The sequence below is a fragment of the Callithrix jacchus genome, chromosome X, assembly GCF_049354715.1.
Source record: "Callithrix jacchus isolate 240 chromosome X, calJac240_pri, whole genome shotgun sequence".
Classification (NCBI taxonomy): Eukaryota; Metazoa; Chordata; class Mammalia; order Primates; family Cebidae; genus Callithrix; species Callithrix jacchus.
Genome location: NC_133524.1, coordinates 30,882,199 through 30,906,353, shown reverse-complemented (window position 1 = coordinate 30,906,353; position 24,155 = coordinate 30,882,199). Strand labels below are relative to the sequence as shown.

The 24,155-nt window shown below is 37.0% G+C and overlaps 1 pseudogene; it reads left to right on the top strand.

The window, feature by feature from the left end:
• The first annotated feature begins 1,622 nt into the window (after nt 1–1,622).
• On the top strand, nt 1,623–2,319 carry LOC100404516 (GPI ethanolamine phosphate transferase, stabilizing subunit pseudogene; annotated as a pseudogene).
• Nucleotides 2,320–24,155: the final 21,836 nt, after the last annotated feature.

Here is a 24,155-nt window from a genome sequence, read left to right as displayed (position 1 = left end):
ACCGAAGTTTATTATAATGTGTTAATACTGGTTCATCAAGTATAAGAAATATACCACATTAATACAAGACATTAATAGTAGAAGAACTGTGGAAGGAGGGAAGAGGGTGTATATGGGAACCTTCTGTATTTTGCTAAGTTTTTCTGTCAACCAAAAGCTGCTCTAAAAGTGAAATCTAAAACTAAAAAAAATTAGGAATGATTGAAATGATCTGAGGCAGAGAAATACTTGAATGATATATAGCTATAAGATGGAATATTGTGCAATAATACCAAAATAATGTTTGTGAGAAAAAAATTCATCCCCAGCCTAATCCTGAAAGAATGTGTTTAGGAAAAAGGAGACAATATCCAGAACTAACTTCTCTGTAAGGAGATCTACTCACTCAAAAGAGAAAATAGTCTAAGAAAGAGCTACGAAAATGATTCTTGCCATTGTCTAATTATATATGAGCTTGTACCAGGTTAGTACAAGTCAATTAAAAATAATTGAACAGATCCATATATTGTGAAAGTAGAATGGACCAGAGTTGATGATAAATTAGATTTAATAGAAATCTATCAGTCTATCTATAGATAGATAGATAAATATATAACCAAGACAGTAAGGGATGTAAACTGAAGTTATTCCCATCTCAATTCCTGAAAGAGAGGTTGGAAATCAAGATTTCTACTTTAACTGCATAATTATGAGCCGCCTATGAGGTTCTAATGTAGGAATTTCAAATATACTTACAAAATCATATAAAAAGTGTCCTGAACTACAGATAAAAATTCCAAGATGGGTGCAGTGGCTTACACTGTAATGCCAACATTTTGAAAGGGTGAGGTGGGAGGATTGCTTGAGCCCAGGAGTTCAAGACCAGGCTGGGCAATATAGGGAGATTCCATAACTACAAGAAAAAGTTTAAAAATTAGCGAGATGTGGTAGTGGTGCTCATCTGTAGTCTCAGCTACTCAGGAGGCGGAGGTGGGAGAATCACTTGACCCTGGCAAATTAAGGCTGAAGTGAGCCATGATCACACCACAGCACTCCAGACTGGGTGACGGAGAGAAACTCTGTCTCAAAAGGAAAAAAAAAAAAAAGGAAAGAAAAAGAAAAAAGAGAAAGAAATCCAGAGAAACCATAGAAGTGGGTGAGAATACCTACAAAGACAGTGAAATGATGACAAGAGATACAATAAAGTCAATTTTTTTTGAGGGGCAGAGAAGTAAAAGGAAACTAGGAATGAGTGACAAAGTAAAATGAAGACCTCAAAAGTGTGGTGTCATAGGAAACTAAGAGTATTTCAAAGAAGGAGCTGTCATGCCAAATGTTACATGGAGGTCTGATAATGGAGGGGTGTAGTGGACTATTTATGAGTCCTGGTTCTAGAATTTGGCTTCTGTATCAACTGTACTTAATAGTCACGGGACCTTAAGAAAATAATTTATCCTCATTGTACCTCAGATTCTATGTTTGTAAAATTAGACGAGAATATGATTTACTCCATAGGATTCTTGGAGAAATTAAATACAACACTTGCAAAGGTCAGGGCAGTGAGTCATACCTGATGTCAGAAGGCCACAGAGTTCTTTGCCTTTTGCAGGTGGGAGAGTAAGATAGCCATCCAAAAAAACACAATGAAAGACACTGATATCAAGAGACTATTGTATAATCATTTTTATGCATATTTTCAATTAGCCTAATCATCTTCATTCCATCATTCTTTTCAGAGAACTTCTCAGTATTGGAAACACACTTAATATGGTTATACATCTGCTGTGATTTTCTAAGTGCTGTCAATCCTGTATTATATTTAGTAGCAAAACCAAATGCATCCTCTAAAAGAAGTTTATCATCACCCAAGGTGACCAGATTTTTGGAATGATGTATCTAATTTCTTATGTCTTGTTTCATGAAATTCATGTAATTTTTGTTCTATATGGAGCACCACCATTAGAGTTGAAGACGGAAATATTTTTATTTGTGGTTATTTTGCCTGCTTTTACTACTCTACCAAGTTTATTTTGCTTAGGACCAAATCTCAAAGCATGGATAAGAGTTTTCACTGAAAAGGGAGTTATATTCACTTGGGAGAGTGTCCATATCACTACAATTTATAGTTTTTTTGGAACATATCTTGGAGCACTTTGTATACCACAGGATTGGAAAAGACCATGGCAGACAAGGAAACTAACACCTAGAGGATATGTAACATTCTCAAGGTCACTGAGCTTGTACATATGGCCCATCTTCGCCTATATGCTTGGAGCAAACTTTGGCAACACGGCTGGCCTTGTTATTTCAGCAATCTGGATACACTGGAGTGAAAAATAACTTAAGTATAAGAATTAATTGGAACAAAGGTAGAAGATATTTCTTTGTGCAGATACCATAAAGACTATGGAGCAATATATATAGTCAAAGCCAAGCAGTTCCATTTATGGCATTTTTTAAATGTTATAATTGAAAAAAATAACTTAGAATTGTATTTACAACATAATATAATTATAGCTTTTTAAACTATGAAACCCCTTAAGAAATTGTACTTTCTTGGTTAAATAATCAATAATAGGAAAGAAATGCAACACCTAAATTGTATAGAATAATACGTGGTAAACACTATGCAATCAATAAACATTAGCTATTAACATCACACAAAGTTTTCTTTTTTAATTGTCAATATGGAGACAGAGACATAATAAAAGCAAGGTTAGCAGAAGAATGGAGGCAGAGCGCAGGTCTGAGTGAGTTAAAGGGTAATTGCTCTATTGAGAAAAGTGTTCTCATATCTTTTGAACACATTTGGTGACAAGAAGATACTCATTGCAACCAGAAGCCACAGTTCAATTGGATACACTTATACATGTAGTAACAGCCTGGTCCCCACACTTATCATCCTATTGATGACTACAGTTGGATTTTCAGTTTTTCGCTGGTCTTCTCAAATCTAATTGTGAGAGGGTTCTTCTCTGTGCTGAGCCAGAGTCTGTCTTCCAAGGCCTTCAGTACAGCTGCATTCTGTCATCTGGGGCCAAAGTACTATATTGTTCTAAACAATAATTAACTTGCTTCTTGAACATCCCTCTTTCAGTCATTTATTTATATAAATTGTAGGCCTCCTTCAAGTCATCTAGTTTGAGAGTTCACAAAACTGACCATCAGAATCCCTTCGGAATAAAAACATAGATTCTGGATCTCAGACTTATCAATCTAGGATCTCCAAGGGGTAGAGCCAAAAATCTGTAAGTTGAATGTTTATTTGGCAAATTTGATATACAGGCAAGTAAAGGAACCACTGCTCTAGTTTGTATGTGACAAAAACATCTTCAGTGATCCTTTTTTTGCAGAGATTCCAAAGTTACCAAATGTCACTTTTACTGGCATCATTACTTTAGTATTTTATTTCACAATTGCAAACATTGTACACTTTTCAGAGCTAATTACTCCCAGTCATTTAACAGTTAAGTGCAATGCACAAGTTTTTGGCATTTAGATGCCATGTAGCTGAGTGTGCCCCCTTGGCTTCAAAACTTGTCCAGTTACTGCATTTTTCTGCCAGATGGAAGCTTCGTTTGGTTGGTATTGCAAAGTGTACAAGTAGTGTCCACTGTGCTTTGGAAATGTATATGATACTTTTTGTGAAATTGTTTTCACCCACTCCCACCATCACCAACTCAGAGTTCTTACACTGCTCTTTGAATCAGCTGCCCTCAGCTCTTTCTCACCAAAAGCAAGGGGTGGTAGAAGTTAGGCAGTTAGCTGAAAACCAAAGACCAGGTTGAATTCACACTTTGAAATTGGCTTAATGCATCTGTTTAGATAAGCAGAGAGCTGCTGTGGTACCCCAGTCCTGTTGTTGCTGCTCTGGATAGTTTCTCCGTGGGTATTCTGACAGCTTGGACATGATCCCTGGCACCACAAAACAAGACTGGAAGCAAAAGGAAACCAATTCATTTTTCCTCATATTGTGACTGGTTTTTCATTTTACTTATGATTGAACTCTATTGTCACTGGCACTTGCAATTTTAACTTCGCCTTACCAAAACCAGCTAAGATCCAAATTGTTTCTGTGTTTGCACACTCTCCTATTTTGCAGAAAAGCCTTTCCACTTAGCTACTGTTGCTTTGGTTCCAAAATTTGCATCTTCAATAGATTCATTCTATAAGACAGCATCTAGAAATCAGTATTTTCAGCACCCTCTCACTGGAGCAATATTCACATCTGCAACCTCATACATGGCTCTAGAAAACATCTGGAGATGATCCAAAACCTGTCAGACTTTATCAGCAAGAAGGTACCTTATGTATTTGAGCAAATAAAACTAGCATACCACAACAGCCCTCAGGTAAAGCACTAATTAGTGCGTCTTTACAACTCTCAGCCTCTGGGAAAGGTTAACCTTTAAATTACTACACTTGAAATGATTTGTTTTTTATCTTTGCCATGATATAATCTTAATTTTCGAGTGCTTGTCTTGGCTCAACCACTAACTACAAATGCCTCTGTTTTAATTTGTGCTTTCTACAGAATTTGTAGAAATTTCTGATATTTCCTTTAAGTTGCTCCAGATTGTGTTTTATTCCAAAGTGTCTTATTTTTGCTCCAAAATCTTCATTCTCAGCCTTTAGTTTTTGTACTTTCCCAACGAACTCTTTCTTTCACAGCTGGAACTATTTAGGGTAGAATTCTTGGTGTCCCCCAAGCAATTGGCACCATCTTTGACACGTGGTAGGTGTTCAACAAATGTTTGTTTGTTTATTCATTCAACAAAGTTTTGTTGAGCTCCAGCTATGTCGAGGCACTGTTTTAGGTTTTAGGGTTTCAACAGTGAATAAAACAAAGTTCCTGCTCTTATAAAGCTTACATTGTGGTGGGAGAGACACCAATAAAGAAAGTGGGAAATACATGTTTCAAATATTTATAAGAGCTATTAAAAATAAAACAGGATAAGGGAGATAGTGAATGCCAGGGCCCAAGATTGGCTATTTTAGATAGAATGGTCTCAGGACTCCCTTACTAGTGAGGTGACATTGGCCAACCTTAAGGAAGTCAGAGAGTGAACTTTGGAAATTTCTAGGCAAAAGTGTCTCAGTTAGAGAAAAAAGTAAATGTCAAGGTCTTGAGGAAGGAGCATGCTTAGAGAATGAATGAATGGATAGATGAATGGATAATTGGATATTCAATACAGAATAAATTAAGGAATAAAGATTGTGGGGGACAAACCCCAAGGTGATCCCAATGTTTACACCTTGTTTGATCTTTTCCCTTTGAGTGTTGGCAGAACCTATTACTTGCTTCTAACAAATAAGGTATGATGGAGTTAATGGGATGTCCCTCCCATGATTATGTTATATACATAGCTCTATCTTGCTACCATCCTCTAGGGGGACTCTCCTCCTGGCCTTGGAGAAGCAAGCTACTGTGCTGTAAGCTGCCTATGAAGAGAGACATGTGATAAGGTACTGCAGGTGACCTCTAAGAGCTGAGGGTCATGGTACCACAACAAGGAACCACATTCTTTGAGCAACCATATCAGGAAGGAAGAGGACCCCAAGCTTGTTGACACCTTGATTCCAGCTTTACAAGAATGAGCAGAGAACCCAGTTAAGTTGTGACCAGACTCCTGACTCATGGCAATTGTGAGATAATAAACATGTTTTGTTCTTAGCCACTAAGTTCATAGTGACCTTTTATGCAGTATTGAAAGTAGACACACAGCTAACACATCTGAGCTAAGTAGCAGATATAAAACCTCGTGTTAATCATCTTACTCGTTGTCTACCTCAAACTTAAGAGTAACTTATGCGTTATGTAGTTAGTTTTTTGTATTCCCTCTTTCTCTACACCTAGACCTACTTTACCTTCATGTCCAGGCTCAGCTTCAGATCAATACCTAGAGCACATTTTACCTTGGGTACTATTCCAGTTGCATTTTATTGCACAATAAACCATATAACTTAGTAGTTTGAAAGAGCAGTATGTTATTGGCTTTCATTTCTAGATCCACCTAGGCAATTTTCATGTGGTTTCAGTTATATGTTGGCTGAAGCCGGAGTCATCTAAAGGTTCGACTTAGATGTCCAAGACAACCCACTCAACTGCAGTTGACGCTGGCTCTCAGCAGGTAACTCAGCTGGAAGAGTAAATTGGAGCAGCTACATGTGACCTTACCCATCTCTCTTAAGTTTATTGTGACATGATGGATGTGTTCTGAGATGGAGCATCCCAAGAACATCAATTAAAGGATGAATTTGTAACTGGGACCATACCACATCTGCTATATTTTACATCGGTTTTGAAGGAGTGAAGAAATAGACTCCACCTCATTAGTGGCAAAGTCACATTGCAGAAGACTATATGGAATAAGAGATAATGTTGGAGACATCTTTACAAAATACCCTTGGTCACTGTAAGGACTGAAGGAAACCAAGGGCAATTCTATGCTTACCAATGAATTGCAATTGAAATCAAAGATCCTTTGAGTTCAATTCATGCTGCTATTCTTTTCTAGCTATGTGATTATAGTAATTTAACTCCTGGAGCCCAATCTCTTCATCTCTTAAATTAGACAATAACACCTACCTTACTAGTAGTTGTAAGCATTAAAGGAAAAAAAATATTTAAAAGACAGACCAGAGTGCTGGACACCTGGTAATATGTCTGTAAGTGATAGTACGTTAGTGTGTTTTCACACTGCTATAAAGAACTACCTGAGAGTGGGTAACTTATAAAGGAAAGAGGAATTAATTCACAGTTCCACATGGCTGGAGAGCCCTCAGGAAACTTACAACCATGGCTGAAGGCTAAAGGGAAATAAGGCATGTCTTACATGGTGGCAGGAGGCGGGAGGGTTACTGTCATACATTTTAAAACCATCAACTCTCGTGAGAACCCACTATCACAGCCCCCATGTAATTCAGTCTTGGTTTTATTCCTGATGATCATAACTGAAAGTTTCCTTTACTTTCAAGCTATCTCAAATCCTTCCAGTAGAAATTGAATTAAATTATGAGTTTCTGAACCAGTAACCTTCCCTGTGCCATAACCCTGTAGACATGACTTTCTGCCTGTTTGTGCCTGCCCCATCTTCCCAGAGATTATAATCTTAGTCTGAACCCCAGCCAAAAGATTGGAATGCTATTTTTTACTAGTGGATTGCTTTAGTAGGGTCACTACATACTTCTGTAAATTTCTTCATTCTTCACTGTAGTTTTTGTGTGTGATTTTCCACTATAGTTTTTTGCTTCATCCATCAGGACACCCCCACAGTTTGAATTCTACCGTCTGGAGGCCCACTGTCTGGCTTCAAGTCTGGGCTTGGCTTCACAACTTGCATGTAGCAACTCCTATAAAGTAATCCAGTTTTAGATCCAGAATTATTTTCATTTGTCTCATCTGGCTGGAGGTAGTGGTAGTATGATAGGTTTGCTAAGGACTAATATATGGCTCTCAGGATTTTAATTCTTCATATGCAGATGCTGTTTAGCGTTTTACTCAGTTCCTCTAAGTATATTGTTTTTCATACCCATCAACTCCTTCTTGCTTGCTCTCTTGCTCTCTCACTGTCCCCATCTGTCCCTTTCTCTCCAGCCCCCACCATGACCCACAACCACACGTCCTCTGCAGGAAATCTTAGAGTCCATTTCCTAAACCTATAATGACCAGTCAGGTAGCCCAGAATGTTTGACCCCCACTTCCATCAAAATGAATTACTGTATCTTCTCTCATAGTTACACATAGGGATTACTGGACTTTCATTTATTCTTGATAAGGTGAGCATAGAGCAAGAATTCATCCTCATTTAATGGCCATTTAGTTCCATGAGGACAGACACAGCGCTTTATTCGCAATGACTTTCCTAGAGGAGTGTTTTTCACTTTAGCATCTATAGGAAAAGATGCTCTAGCAAGTGTGGAAGGTTGATTTATTGCAGATTTAATGTGAAGGGGTGACCTACAGAGAAGCAGCATTGTGTTCCTGCTGCTGGAGATTCACTGCAAAGGAATGAAAACTGCCTTTTACCCCACTAGGAGGCCAGCCAAGCTTTTATCTTCCTAAGGTTTGGGGTCCTGTTTCCTCTACTGGAGACTAATCAGCTTTTGAGTTTCAAGGCTCTGAAGGAGATACTTTTTCATGTGAATGGCAACAGAATTCTACCTTAAAACAGAAATTTGTATAGAGAATGCTTAGAGGCCCAATTAAGCTTTATCATCTAAAAGGCAATCAAAATTAATCTTCATGCTTTAAAATTTAACAAAAAATTATATTCGATGTAACTCCAAGATTGGGATGTAGAAAAAACAATGGAGTGTTTCCAGTACTGGAGGGTAGGCATGGAGTGTTATCTGAGTGCCTTCTGGTGTGACAGGCAATGATGGAAACAATATTAATAAAGGTGGAGCATAACTCCACAGCCTGGGGTCTTGCAAGATGCCAATTTCCAAGCTTAGCAGGGAGTGACTTCAAAATTAGTGTCCTAATTGAAATGAACTTGCTCACCTGGGAAGGGAGCAGGGAGAAGGTTTCCAAGCCTGGATAAAAATGGGCATGTAAATGGAGGAGGCCTTCTGCAGCTAGAAATGGTAGCAATAACAATGCATAATCGTCATAAAAACAGTCACAGTTTAAGAACTCATATGATACCATAATGAGAAAAATACAGGAGACTGTCTTCTTGATGCCATTTTTGACCCTCAGTGTTGTAATACTGTGTCAGATGTGGTCTATGCTGATTCTGTCTCATTTCTACCTTTGTAAGAGTACCCAGGAGAAGATAGGCTAGAAATACATTTTCAGGATTCCTTTGCCAGAAGTTCTCCAGCTTAGATGAAGCCACAAAAGAGACTTGTGTGAGATTTGGAAAATGCAATGAAAGGAAAAGCCATTATTCTCCATAAGTTTCAGGCAAGGACTGGGCTGAAGCAGGCAGGGTTATGACAACTTCTAAGCAACCTCTAGGAATCTCCCATATTGATCCTGTAGACAGCTGAGGTTATCAGTTGTTGTTCCCTCTGATCCCTGCATTTTTTATTTCTCTGATGCCAGCAGCCCCACAAATGTTGTGGAAGCCTCCTTTGTTTCCTTTATTAAAGCTTTTCTTGCAGAATAATCTAGAATGATTTCCTTTTTCCTGGTTGAACCATGATTTTATAGTGGATGTGAAGGTATATCCCCCAAAATAAAAATTATTGACCTTACGAATGAAGATGATAGCTGATTTTAGTTAACCTGAGAAAAATAATTATATGTGACATTATTTGATCTCATATTCTGTGTAGCAATTCACAATTGTAACATAATCAAAGTGATATCTATAGGAAATGTATTAAAGCAACTCAACTGTTTGAAATATATGATAACCAACCATGGTGACTCTCAATGTTAAAAATCTCTTAAAATGTATTCCTATTACACAATAAATATTCAAAACTTTGGGGTTTGTTTCCTAAGTGGAAATTCAGAGCTGTCTGAGGCCAATAAAACAGCAGAAACAACAGTGAAGTAAAATCGAGTATGCCACCATCTTGGTTGCCACCTCATGATTTAAAGAGAGTATTTAAATGTAGCGAATAACCAGAGACATAGTCTTTGAAGTGATCAATCTTCACATTATTCATCTTTTGACATGATTTTTTTTACCTTTTTCCAGCTGAAATAGAACCCAGCTTAGCTCTCAGAACACCAAGAAACCATTGTGCCATTGTGTTTAAAATGAGTATTCCCTATCATAACCCATTTTAACCTTGCTTATTACACTTTGTCATGGCAAGCGCAAATGGGAAAGTGTGGAGAAATGGACACAAACATTTTTTTTTCAACCATGAGAAACATACAAAGCCAGTGTCTCAACTTGTTAAGAGAAGCCAATATTCCGTTTAATACATTTGCATTACAAATTAAGAATGATGTGAAAATCCTATAATGTTTAATACATAGCAGGAAGGAATTCTAGTGACATTAACTTTTTAGTTCAGAAATGTTCTGTTTAAACATGTAAAAGTGAAAAAACCAGCACAGTCAACTAAAATCCTTCTAAGTCTCCTACTAAGAAAGACAAATGTTTTCTGGTATACTGCAGGCACCTGTGAGCTTTCAATCTGTCGAATATAATCCAGCTGAAGTCAGCGACCTGCACTGTGGCTGCAGCTGCCCAGAGAGATTTTCCCAAAGGAAGCATGTCATCCCCACTAGAGGAAGTAACTGTCATGGTAGACTAGCCATTATGAATGCTCTTTGTGAACTAGAAAATCAAGTAAAAATTGATTCTTCAAATTAGTCTTTTAATCACTAAAATGCAACTTGACCTAAAATGTCACCCAGGTATTTACTGTCTTTTATCCAAGTCCTTGAGCATATAATGCTGTGTTGAATTGAAAGTCATGGGCCGGGCGCGGTGGCTCATGCCTGTAATCCCAGCACTTTGGGAGGCCGAGGCGGGTGGATCACGAGGTCAAGAGATCGAGACCATCCTGGTCAACATGGTGAAACCCCATCTCTACTAAAAATACAAAAACTTAGCTGGGCATGGTGGCGCGTGCCTGCAGTCCCAGCTGCTCGGGAGGCTGCGGCAGGAGAATTGCCTGAACCCAGGAGGCAGAGGTTGCAGTGAGCTGAGATTGCGCCATTGTACCCCAGCCTGGGTAACAAGAGCAAAACTCTGTCTCAAAAAAAAAAAATCATAAACATTTTCAGAATTGAATGAATACATAAATGAATGAGAGAATAATCACATTGATGAATATGTGAAGTTATTTTGTAAATATATTAGAGTATTTCAAACTTTAGAATTTGAAAATATGATAGATTTTATCCAGTATCATTAGGAAGACTGTATTACATGTGGTCTCCAAAACTATTTTTTTGGTAACAAATGTTAAGTCAAAACAGTTGTCAACTGGCCCTGCTTCAGGCAAACTGAGATATATAGTCTTCCTAAGCATCTTGCACATCCTCTTCAAATCCATTGCTAAAATGTTAAGCATGAAAGTAAAAGAAAGCAGAATCACTCTAACATGATCTCATTTGTTAAAAGATATTGACCTGCAATAGGCCTTATAGCATGTGTTCATGTGTTGTTTGGGTTCATGAAGAAGCAGACTTTGAAATAGAGTTAGGAGTGTAAGGTGTTTGTGGAGGAGAGAAGGGGGATAATGTTAGTCAAAGATGAAGGGGGGAAGAAAGGGAGAATGAGCAGGGAAACCTTTCATAGTGCATTTCAGTTCTGCAACCTGTAAAAGGAAAGGAGAGGAAACAACACTGGGCATGGAGAGACCATGATGCAGCTCTGACAAACTCTTAGCCAATCTAATGGGGAGCTCTGGAGCAAAGATTGCTTATTAAAGGAAAACCATATTGAACAGAAATGGCAGGCTCTAGTTCCCCTGCCATGCTCAGTCACTGGCTGGGGCTGTTGGAGATTTGCTGGCCTCAGATCAAAAGCTGAGAGAGATGGGAAGAACTGCACTCTTTGTAGCTGAACGGTGAGTTTTGTCTTGATGGATAATCTGAGTGGTGCACTTCCAGTGGCTGCCTCACGGCATATCAAAACCAATCTTCTTTGATAAATGAAGACACTGAAGTTCACAGGGATCTTTAAGGCACACATCAGGTACTACAACTTCAGTCTCTTGACTTCAGAGCTACTGTACCATCATACTGATACTTTGAAACTTTCGGATCATAGGACTTTCTGAGACCTCAAAATAGTAAAACAATATAGCAAGCAAAAGACAGAGCTTACAGGTGGACCTTGGTCTAACTAACTGTAAAACCAATAATTTTACCACTAAGCAGGAAAGAAAGACAGAGAGGGGAACTTATTTAGAAAATAAAGCCTTTCAAAGATAATATTGAGCCCTTAAATCCAGTAAGATGCCACTCACCTCTTCTTACGCTCTCGGTTCACACTAATTTAGGGAAGGAGTGGCAAAAACACATTTTGGATTGTTGGAAAGTAGACTTACAAACTTTTTCATATAAATGCTATTTCTAATACAAAATGACTTATACCCCCAAAGAGGGGGTAGTGTCCCCTTAGCCTCTGAGTATTATAAACCAGTGAAGGTCTCTCTAGAATCTGGTTTCTGGTGACTCTCCAACACCTCCACACCTACCAGTATTTGTCTTTTCAGAGTTGCTAGGCTGTGGGTAGAAGATGTTTTATCAAAACAAATTCTGCCTGTGTGAGGGGAGTAGTTGAGATTCTAAGAGGTGATGCTGTAACTCCCTACTTTAACTTCTACAGAGCACACAGCTTCTTCACCTGAGTGAATAGTCAGAGAATATTAGTATTTAATATGGGAAAAGCAATGTGTGTAAGAGAAAGACATACAATCATGGTATGATTGTGCATGTGAACAGAATGACTCCCATAGAGATTGTAAATAGACTGCATTTTGAGTGCAAACTTCAATTTATACTGATAGCGAACTTCTTGAGTTTTATATTGAAAACTGTGATACTGAATTCAAAGTTAGTAGGAAACAGTGCTGAATTTGATTAGTCATGTTTGCAGGAGGACAGAAGGTGGGGTGGCAACATAGATGTCACAAGTTAGCATTGCTCTAAATCTTATAGTAGTGGGGGCAGGGAGGAGGGTGAACCGGATCATGAAAATTAACAAAGATCATTAAGTAAAATTTGAATTCTTTGAATACTTCCATTAGTTTTACCTTGATCCAAGGTAGGTAGAGTTCCGAACACCCTAGCCCCAATTTAACCAGAAGAGCCTACTTTTTTTTTTTTTTTTTTCTTGAGACAGAGTCTTGCTCTGTTTCCCAGGCTGGAGTGCAGGGGCGCGATCTCTGCTCACTGCAGCCTCTGCCTCCCAGTTTCAAGCAATTCTCTGCCTCAGCCTCCCGAGTAGCTGGGATTATAGTTGCCCACCACCACGCCCAACTAATTTTTAAAACATTTTTAATAGAGACGGGGTTTCACCGTCTTGGCCAGGCTGGTCCTGAATTCCTGACCTTGTGATCCACCTGCCTCGGCCTCCTAAAGTGCTGGGATTACAGGCATGAGCCACTGCACCCGGCCCTTTACTTTTATCTATTTTAAGTCATTGGCCCTACAAATGGTTTCATTTGAAAATTTTTAAAGGGAGTTTTACTGCTTTACAATGAACATAATAGAAATTTTGAAAATGGCTAAATTAGAAGATCCTATATATTTTCTGACTCTAACACACCAGTACAGATGGCATTCTACCCATGAACCTGGGGAGAAATGCCCCTGCTGTTTCCTGACTCATTCAATATGAGAAACTAATTTTGTAATTTGAGGAAGTTGCAGACATAGTATAGAAGGCAAAGAGCTGCTGGCTTTCTTTATGAGTAGAGTCAGATCTGGAAGGAGAGAGAAAAGAACTGAAGGTGCAGGGACTTCATGTTTGGGTCCCCTTCCAGAAACACTCCCTTCGAGGAAGCCATCTTTCTCTTTCCTGGATTTTCCCCTCTGGGATCCCCTTCCACACTTTCTTGTGGAAGCCTGTCTTCTCCTCCTAACTCTATCTCTCTCTAATCCCTTCCACTCAGAGTGGAAGCTGCTTTCTTCTCCTGGATTCCATCTTTTTGGATTCTCTCACTGAGTGTGAGAGTTAGCTATTTCTTTCTCTCTTCTTCTCCTGTTGCTCTCTCTCTTTAAATAAATCACTTTCTACAAACAAAAAATAATAAAAAATAATTTAAAAAAAGAATTGAAGGTGCAGTTGGTGTGTGAAACTGTGAAGAATGTGGCAGCTGCTGCAGGAGCTCTGTGGGATAATTGAGCAGAACCGTTCAACTGAACTACAACCTATTTTTCCCTTTTTTTGGGGTGCTGATATTTGGATATTGAATTTTGGGAGTCTATATAAATGAACTTTTATACTATCATGATTAAACATGAAGGTTGGATATATGATTTTTACAAAGATGAAATGACTGTTCTATTCATTTATAAATAGCAATCTTCTCAGCATAGTACCTAGCATATGGTAGGCAGTAAATATTTTTGAGTGAAAGAGAATAAAAGATGACCATGTTAATTGTCATACAGAACATCTCAGTAAAAATCACATTTATTCTTTAAGGACCTGATATTTCCCTTGAAAGTGCACTTCAGCTTGGAAGCTAAACAGATTAGAAAGGTTAAAATAAATGAGAGAGAGAGAGAGAGGAGAGAGAGAGAGAGAGAGAGAGAGAGAGAGAGAGAGAGAGAGAGAGAGAGAGAGATTGGATTCAAACCAGAAAACATAGGTTGATGTTCTGAGTGGTAGATATTGGTGGGCTTACGTCTAAACCCCTTCCTTCCTCTATATTCTGAGTTTCTGAGTTCTGGAGTTTGAACATATGATATACTTTGGCCAATGGAATGTTATCGGAGGTTGGCAAAACATTTCTGTGTTTCTGTTCGTTGGCTTGTTCTTCTGCCATTGCCCAGAGAAGGTGTCCAAGTTCATGAATAAGATAAAAGACACTGATACTATAGTCCTAAGTCTCTCCAGCCACTGTAGCTAAGGTCATCCTAGCTCAGCCATTAGTCAAACTTTAGACACATGAGTGACCCCAGCTGAGATCCAGAGAGCTGCTAATATATGGTTAGCATATATCTGGGACCACCCCAGATATGTGGCCCAAAATGTTTGTTTTTGTATGCTACTGAGATATGGTGGTTATTTGTTACAAAATATTCGCATGGGAATAGAATCCTAATATATTCCAACTTCAACATTGTGATATATTGGGCAAGCCCCATATATACTTTTGATAAATTGGGCAAGCCTTCTTACCTTCCCTTTTTGCGTCATCAAATTATTGCTGTGTAGATTACATTAAAGAACATACTATCTGTGGAAATTCATTTCAAAAAGTTAAAATATGCTTCAAATTTAGTTTATTATCTTTTATTTTATTATATAGAAGTGGTCGTGTAGTCCTATCTCCTTTTTATCCAGAGATGATCAAAAGCTTCTCTTAATACTTTATATACAACCAGGACATTTCCCTCTCTCTTATCTGACAGGTGGCAAATTATTGGTGTAAGTATACTCTTTCAGGAGAAGCAAACCACAGCTGTGGAGTATTCCCATCTTCTGAGAGTCAGTGATGTTTTACCATATGTTGGAATTGTTGTCAATGTCAGGCTTTGAGTAATGATTTGCTCACTAGGCATTGGTATTGTTGCAGTAATTCCATCTGAATCCATTTTGACCAGTAGTTTCCAAACTTTGTTTCATAAAGGTCCCCTTTTATTATCTTTGGATGTCAAAGAATGACCAGTGCCAGTCAGAGCTTCTGGTCTGCATGAGAATATTCTATCTCTGAATTAATAAGATTTCAGCACCAAACAAAAAATATTAGTCTTTAATGCACTCCCTTGAATAGAGGTGCCATTTTAATCAGATTTCAAAATAGTGAAATATATTGAAATACTTTAAAAAATATATAAATGTAGGATCCTCATCACTACATACACATCATTCCTTATGTGTTTAGAGTTTGAATCCAGAGCTGTAAATTCAATTTTCACTGTCCATTTTTGCGATTACACAGGACTGTTCTTGTACATAAGAAAGGTAAAATAGAGTCATTGAATTTTAGTCCTATAGGGAATTTTAGAGGACCCTCTCTATGCACATAAAGGGCTAAGTCCCTAAGTTATTGCATGACATTGGAAAGTTTATAAAATTAGTGAGAGAACCAGTAAGAATTATAATGCAGGCCCTCTATTTTTTTACACTATTTCACGCTACATTCCAAGGTACCTAGAGAGCCCTCTCAAGGCTCTTTCTAAAAAAACTTCTGTTAGCAGTTAGCTGGTATCCTGCCACTTTTGAGATTTGCTTGCTAAATTCCAATCTCCAATACCTGAAAATGTGAAAACAAACAAAAAATCATTTTGTCCATAAATTATATATCACTTTAGATTCTTAGCCACCATTTCCCTTTGGAATGAACAGAAGATCTGACTTCTATAACTCTAAAAACATCTTTATTTTCCAGATTTTCTCATTCTTGTGTTTGAATAAGTTAGTTTTTCTTTCTGTATTCCATTAAGCTACCTTCTACTTCTATCCCCACCACCACCACCACACACACCAGCTTCTGCCCTAAGTTTGATTATTCAGCTATACATTTTTCTTTGAACAGCCCATTCATTTCTATCCTCCCCAACCCTCCCTTACTTAAGGAAATTTTCCCAGATATCCCCACCACTCTCCCCTGGTTTAGTACTATCTCCAAAAATTCACTCATGTGTTTCCAATGATCTGCTAAACACCGACAGCTGTAATTCTGTGGACACTTCCAGTTCAGCAGATTTACGACCAACATAGTCACTATGCTTTTTTACTGACAAAGAAATCTTCATTTCTTGGTGTCTCTGGTTTAAATCTTATCTGTAAGTTTCAATAGTTGCTGTCTCTTGCTTCATAGATCGGATCTGTGAAATTCTTCTTCAGGCCCACCCCGGACCATATGGTTACTTCCTCAAACCTAACTAATGAAAAATTCTTACCTAGTTTTGCTATCTTCGATCTCTCCTTCCTGCACCTTGTCTAAAACATTTCTTTCATATTAATCTTACTGAAGCTTACAATGTCACTTAACAAGCCCTCACTGACACCCAAATTGAGATCTTACCTTTCTCTCTCTGTCTGAGTTGAGGAGTGAATTAATGTTATACATTTCCTGGTCCCAAACTCTTATCTATCTTATTTACCACTGATTCAAAACAGCAACTTGTTGCTTCAGTTATTCTGTGCTAGGTGTCAGCAGACTATGACTTTCAGGTCATATTCAACCTGCCAAGCCAATTGTTTTTGTATGGCCTACAGAGCAGTTTTTATATGACTAAATGATTGAAACTGTATCAAAGGAAAAATAATATTTTTTGACATTAAAAAATATAGAAAATTCAAATTTCAGTGTCTATAAAAAACTTTTATAGGAACACAATCATACTTATTTGTTTACCTGTTGTCTGTGGCTGCTTTTGCACTTCAATGACAGAGATAAATAGCTACAACAGAGATCATATAGTCCCTGAAGTCCAAAATATTTACTAACTTGTTCTTTATAGAAAAATATTTGCCAACTCTTTATCTATGTACCAGTCTCTGAAAATGTACCTCTGTGTCCATGTTCATGCCATTTATCCTTGCTAAGAAAAAGTATCCAAAACTTAGAGATTAGACAAAAGAGTGACAGGCCCACTCAAGGATTATATAATTCCCTAGAGGATTGTGCCTTTGTTTGATTTACTGCTTATTGCTGATCATATCCAGACTCTGAAGTTACGTGTTAACTTATAAATTTCTATTTAGGAGGAAAGACTAGTCTGAAGGACACAGTTTTATTGCCCTGAAGTATATTAACATTTTACGTATTAGTAAGTTCATTTTAGAATTTCATTTGACTTACTGACTGACTATATAAATCCATTTTTAAACTCTCCTTTGAAGCATTTTTATCATCCTGATGATAAAAATGAGTTAGCATTAACTCATTAATTAATAATATCATTAATTAACTCATTAATTAACATTAACATCTTTAACACACTCATTTCAGATTTGTAGGGCATCATGTTTTTGACATTTTCAAACCCATCCTTTGACACACTGCTTGTAATTACCATTGAATATCTGAAATCTTGGCCAAGTGCTGTGTCAAATGACATCTAATGCTGCCTGTGTTGATTGCACTAGCTTACATTGATCACTTTCACAGACTATGTCTTGTTAGTGGTCATATAATTTTTCTCATAGACTCTGAAATCCTTAAAGTCAGTTAGTATATTTTTTCATAGGACCAGATTCTCAAAACGCCTTGGTCACTGTAAAAACTAGACAATGTTTCTAGAATGAATGAGTTCAAAATAGATTTTAAAAAGAGCTTGAAGGAAGAAAAAAAAAAAAACGACAACAAACCAAACAAAAAAACCACACCAAAACATCATTCTTTATGTTAGAAGGGAAAGAATAGAGAAAGTACAGTACAACAATACAGAGCATTTTAAAAGCTCTGCATAAGTAGAAAATGAGATAAAGAAGTGTCCCTAGGTTGCAGTGAGCCAAGACAATGATAGATTGCCTGCATTTAGGGTCTGTAGATTTATCCTGTTAAATGTTAGCAAGAATCTTGTACATGATAAGGTAGGTCTCATCCATGTAAGTATAATTACCAGCTTCTTATAAACTGAACACTGATGGAGCTGATTCCCAATCTGCATGCAGCATTAAGGAGTGAATTTGTCCTGTCCTCATTTCTCCTTTTTAAAACATTTTTACAGCAATTACCTCTGAATAAAGGAGAATTAATGCTCCGTCAAATCCATGGCTCAATATACTTTCTACTCAGTAGTGCAGGTTTAGATCTAATAGATTCTAATATTTACTTAAATGCCTAATATATTCTAAATGATATACTGAGTGTTTTGCATTTTTTTAAACTTAATCGCAAATTTGATATTGGAAAAATGTTAAGCCAGTGACAAATATGAGGAGAAGAAAAATTACCCATAATCTCACCTAAAAAACTGTTCTCAGTTAGTCTTCATTGACAAGTCTTCATAGTAGGCATTAACATCCTTATTTTGTCAATTTTTTTTTAAATTTTTTTATTGGATTTTAGGTTTTGGGGTACATGAGCAGAGCATATTTTGTCAATTTTTAAAAAACTTTTATTTTTAATTTTGTAGGTGCATAGTAGATATATATGTTTATGGGGTACATAAGCTATTTTAATACAGGTATTCAAAGTGAAATAATTACATCACAGAAGGTGGGGCATCCATGTCCTCAAGCATTTACTGTATGAGCTACAAACAATCCAATTACATGCTTTAAGTGACTTTAAATGTACAATTAAGTTATTATTGATTATAGTAATTCTGTTATTTTGTCAAAGTTGAAACAGATTTCTAGAAGCTTTAGATTTCATTTAGTTTATGTTCTAATACATTCAAGATTGTCATGTAGAATCCTGACATTTGATAAATCATTTGGGCCAAGAACCAACAAGGACAAGATATGTGACTTTAGTGAAGTTTGCTAACAGGTCCCCATTTTCGTTACTCTACATTCAACTACCTTGTGGCATTCAGTTTTCCAAGATATCCTTCAATTATTCTCAACTTCTGGTATTCCCACTCTTGTGTGTAGGCAGGACACAGTGACCTGTTTCTAATGAATAAAATGTAGCAAAGACAATGGACTATCACTTGCACAAGTAAGTTTCAGAGAGCAATGCCTTCCTCATTTCTCACAATCTCTGTCTCTCCGTCTCTCTTACCATCCCAGCTACCTTGCCTTGAGTAAACAAACTGCAATGTTGGAAAAGCCTCTATTCAACAGGCAATGAGTAAATGAAGCGCAAAAGATAATCCCACAAGGAACTGAAACTGGGCAGCAAACATGAGTAAGTTTGGAAGCAGATTCTTTCCCAGTTGAATCTACAAAGAAGACTGTAGCCCAGCCAACACCTTGAGGTAATTCTGTGATAGACTCTGAAAGAGAAGACCCTGTTGAATTCTGCCTAGATGCCACAGAAACTGTGAAATAATAAACGAATGTTTTTTTAAGCCTCTAAGTCTTGGGATAACTAGTTATGCAGCAATAGATAGCTAATACACCCTCCTCGTGCACAAACTTGGTGATACTCCTGTTTCACTATTCAATATAGTTGGCATACAGGTTCATCACCTTCTTAGTAAGCTAGTTCATAAAACAATTGGATAATTCATTTAAATCAAGATGTTAATAAGTGATAGAAACCACCCTTACTTCATTCAAGTTCTTTGTATTCTAATTGAATGTCGGCTTTTAGATTAAGAAATTGAATCTCCAAGATTGGAATTTGAGGCATTGCAAAAGCCAAAAGGGCAATGGGTTTTTATCTTTTCCTGTCTAAGGGTCAACTTGTAGTGGGGTAGCTAGGGCTGCAAAGTGGCTTGTTTCTTCTAAAAGATCAAGGGCTGGTTGCTCTAATACCATAGAGAATGCCATAGAACTCCCTCTCAGTCTCTGTGTTTGGGGTAACCTGGACTAGTTACACTGGAAACATTGAAGACTATAAACCAAATTTAGGCTGAAGTTCAGATGATTTATGTGCCAAAATTGAAGTGAGCATTTATGGAAGAAACATGCATTCCTTGGAAACCCTTACTGATGTCTTTGAAATCCCCTAATAATGTCAAAGTACAAATCTTAGTGAATGATCGTATTTCCTTTGTCAAACCAATTTAGAAGGCTTGACATTCTAAATTACATAAATTATTATTTATGTAATAAATACCTCTCAGTTCATGCAGCCATAGACTTGAATCCAAGTAACGTGTTTTTATTAGGAGCAATTGCTATATTATATGATTGGTTTCAAAGAATATTGCCCCTTAAAGAATAAGGTAAAATGTTGTTCACCCATAATTTATGTTAGAAGACAACAATTAATTCAAATCTATTTAGTATTTTTTGCATTATATTAACAAGCCTCTAATGTTGACTTTATGTCATATTTTACATATATCAAAATAGTATGTTAAAGAATTTAAAATTTGCATGTGTATTACTTACCTAAAAGGGACACTGTAATGACTCAAAAACAAATACACATTTTTCAGAATACGTGCATATTTGGGTATATTTTAAAAATATGAATATATTTAATAAACCTTAAAAACTCATGAATTGGGAAATACATATAATTCAACATATGGTGAGAATAATGAACATAATGAGTAAATCTGATACTAAGAAATAACATTAATGTTTTTATGTCACATTATATAGGTTATTAGAAATATAATAGAAATCATGTCTGATATCAGAAAATACATGTTTTATCTCTGTTGAAGATTGCCATCAAATATTAATATTTTCTTTTCCATGGTGTATAGGTACCAATGAGAGAGAGCTGCCTGAGCGAGAAAACATTTCCCATACCCTTCGGTGATCCGTGTCACATTAGAATCAGTTATTATGTAAGTTGTGTTGTACTACTTATAGATATCCTTTTCTGTTCTCAAGTATTTGGTTCCCCAGCTTCTAGAATGACTGCCAGATGAAAGCTCTCAACTGTATCACTCCCAGAAAACTGCTGTCTTGCCCAATTTCACATCTCCTCTCCAAAGACATCCTGCATCCAGTGATTTGTCTATACAGATGTACAAATGACTGGCACCCTTGTTGCAACATGAGACAGCTCTAAAGGGCCATTTTACCTTCACAACTGCCCATGAATGTTGGCTGAGACCTTTTTGGAACTGCATCACAGCCCAATTTTTCCTTTGCCCAATCCTACTTCTTCTCTTCCACTCCAGAAATGTTGATTCCAAAACATTCCCTAACTATATTGCTTCATGTTAATCTCCATCTATATCCTTCAGAACCCAAGCTACGATATATATTATCTAATAGAGCATGAGCAGAAGGGATGAATGACACTTCTGGGTCCACACCTTTAAGAAGCAGGAGGGTATTCTAGAAACTCTTTCCTGCCATTTGTTAACTGCATGTTAAGAAAACTCTGAGGCCTTAGAAGGTAGTGGAACCACAAGATAGAAAGAGTCCGTCAATAGAGCAAGGTAGTTTGGGATGATCAGGGACATAGCATTAGATTTTTAAGAGAGAGAAAAATAAACTTCTAGTGGATTAAACCACTGACATTTGGGGATTTGTTACATCATTGAGCATGGTCTATGTTATTTAAAAATACAGAAATTAGTTCCTTGAAGTAGATTCTACTGGCAGCCCTGACTTAGCAGGCAGTTGGAGGGTGCTGTGGAAACTGATATCAAAGGTTAGGAAGCTGGAGCCACACATATAATGCAGCGATAAAACACTAAGTGAAAGTGTTACCTGTGGTACCTGAGAAGGAAGATCAGGTTCCTACTGAGCCAGTGGCCCTAAGGGAGGTGGTGGGAAAACATATTAGTGTACGTTGGCTATAACTTGCTGTGTTTAACAGTTATTACACACACAAAATTGAAGTCATGCAAGAACTGGCTTGAGAGCAGAAATAAAAGGGAGTAGAAAGACTCCAGAAATTTAGATCCCTACATGGCTAGAAAAGCAGAAGATAAAACTCATGAAGGTTTGAACAACAAATGCCTGTTTGAACTTATTATTATAACAGAAGCAATCTACCCTGCAGCAAAGGCCAGATTATGAATATATCCAAGCCTTTTATTTCAGATGATATTAAGGTAGTCATAATTAAATTGAGACGCTGACAAGAGGATAAGGGAATAAAGAGATAGATTAAGTATGAGAATTCTGTCTGGAAAAGAATGTTGAATATGGTTACAAGCAAATTAGACAGATTAACAGCTAATCAATCAAAAGCCAATAAAGTAGTTGAGGGAATTGTATTGCAAAAATGACTATCAATCCAAGCAAGGGTCAAAAACTTTGACTAATCAAAAATTGAAGCTACTCACAGACCCCTAAAATTGCATAAGCATAAAAACAGCAATGAAATATGTGCAACCCCCAAGGAGGGCTTACTTAGTGTCTATGTTATGTAAGTCTATTAAGGAAAATAAATAACAAAGATCCCCACAAAGGCTGGAGCCACTGGACATATAAAGCAATGGATAATGGAGTTCTATACAAAAAGAGAATCAAATTCTAATCAAGAATTCTACTCACTTCTAGAATGGAAGTCTGGAATCTTTATAAAACTTGCCTGCCAAGATTTCCAAAATTCTGTAAATCAGTAACTATATTGCCCAAACCAATATTCAGATTCAGTGCAATCTTTATAAAAATACCAAAAACATCTTCACAGAAATTAAAAAAAATCTGAAATTTATATGAAACTACAAAAGAACAAGAATAGCTGTAGCTATCCTGAGCAACAATGATGAAACTGGAGGAATCGCATTACCTGCATTCAAATGAAACTACAGAAGTGTAGCAACCAAAACAGCACAGTGCTAGCATAAACACAGATACATAGATGAATGTAACTCAATAGAGATCTCAGAAACAAGTCCATATATTTACAGTGAAATCATTTTGACAAAGGTTCTAAGAACATGCACTAGGGAAAAGACAGTGTCTTCCATAAATAAATAAAACATTGGGGAAACTCTCCAGAACATTGGATTGGGCAAACATTTCTTGACTAATACCCCACAGTACAGGCAACCAAAGCAAAAATGGAGAAATAGAATTATATCAAGTTAACAAGCTTTTGCATAGCAAAGGATACAATGAACAAGTGAAATGACAAGCCACAGAATGGAAGAAAATATTTGCTGTATATGTCTGACAATGGAGTAATAATGAGAATATATACAGGACTCAAACAACTCCATAGGAAAAAGTCTGATAACCTATTTAAAAATGGGCCAAATATCAGAATAGACATTTCTCAAAAAAAGACACACAAATGGCAAAGAGGTATATGAAAAGGTGCTGAATATCATTCATCATCAGAGAAATGCAAATCCAAACTGATGAGACATCATCTCATTCCAGCTAAAGCAGTTTTTAATTAAAAGAGAGACAACCACAAATGCTATTGAGGATGTGGGGTAAAGGGAACCCTTGTACACTCTCATTGGAAATGTAAATTAGTACAACCTTTATGGAGAACAGTTTGGAGATTCATCAAAACCTAAAAATAGAGCTGACATATGATCCAGCAGTCCCACTCCTAGGTATATTCCCAAAATAAGGAAATCAATTTATTGAAGAGATGTCTGCACTCTCATGTCTATTACAGCCCTGTTCACAATAGCCAAGATTTGGAAGCCCTCCAAAAGTCTATCAAAAGATGAATGGCTAAAGAAAATGTGGTACATATACACAATGGAGTACTATTCAGCCATAAAAATGAGATCCTGTCATTTGAACAACATGGATGGAACTGGGGTGTCATTATGTTAAGTGAAATAAGGTAGGCACAGAAGGACAAATTTCACATGCTCTCAGTTATTTGTGGGAGCTGAAAATTAAAAGAACTGAACTCATGGCAATCCTTCTAGGAAGGCTTCCAGAGGCTGGGAAGGTTAGTAGGGGAGTGAGAAGTGGGGAGAGTTAACGGGTACAAAAAACAAATAGAATTAATAAGATCTAGTATTTGAGAGAACAAGGTGACTATAGTCAATAATAATTCAATTGTACATTTTTAAGTAAAAATGTAATTGGATTATTTATATCACAAAGGATAAATAGCTGAGGAGA